This window comes from Apaloderma vittatum, unplaced genomic scaffold (genome assembly GCF_000703405.1).
Source record: "Apaloderma vittatum isolate BGI_N311 unplaced genomic scaffold, ASM70340v1 scaffold33019, whole genome shotgun sequence".
NCBI lineage: Eukaryota > Metazoa > Chordata > Aves > Trogoniformes > Trogonidae > Apaloderma > Apaloderma vittatum.
Genome location: NW_009734033.1, coordinates 1878 through 2145, shown reverse-complemented (window position 1 = coordinate 2145; position 268 = coordinate 1878).

The window sequence follows — 268 nt, the reverse complement described above, 5'->3', positions numbered from 1 at the left end:
GGATGGAGACGAGTATTGGAATTTTTCAGCAAGTTTTTAAGGGGCATACAAAGCAAACAGAATTGAGCGTGGTTCCGTGAAAAGTAGTTTAAAATGTTTTTTAACCACTGCACGTGCACTTTCTACCCCAAATTGCCTGAGGAATGTATTTATATTGTTTCACTAAACATGGCTAAGTCACATCTCTGGTTAGCAACAAGCACCTTAACCGCAGGCCCCGTTTCAGAGAGGGCACTTGCACCAGCCGAGCTGCAGGCGCTGTGGGGGG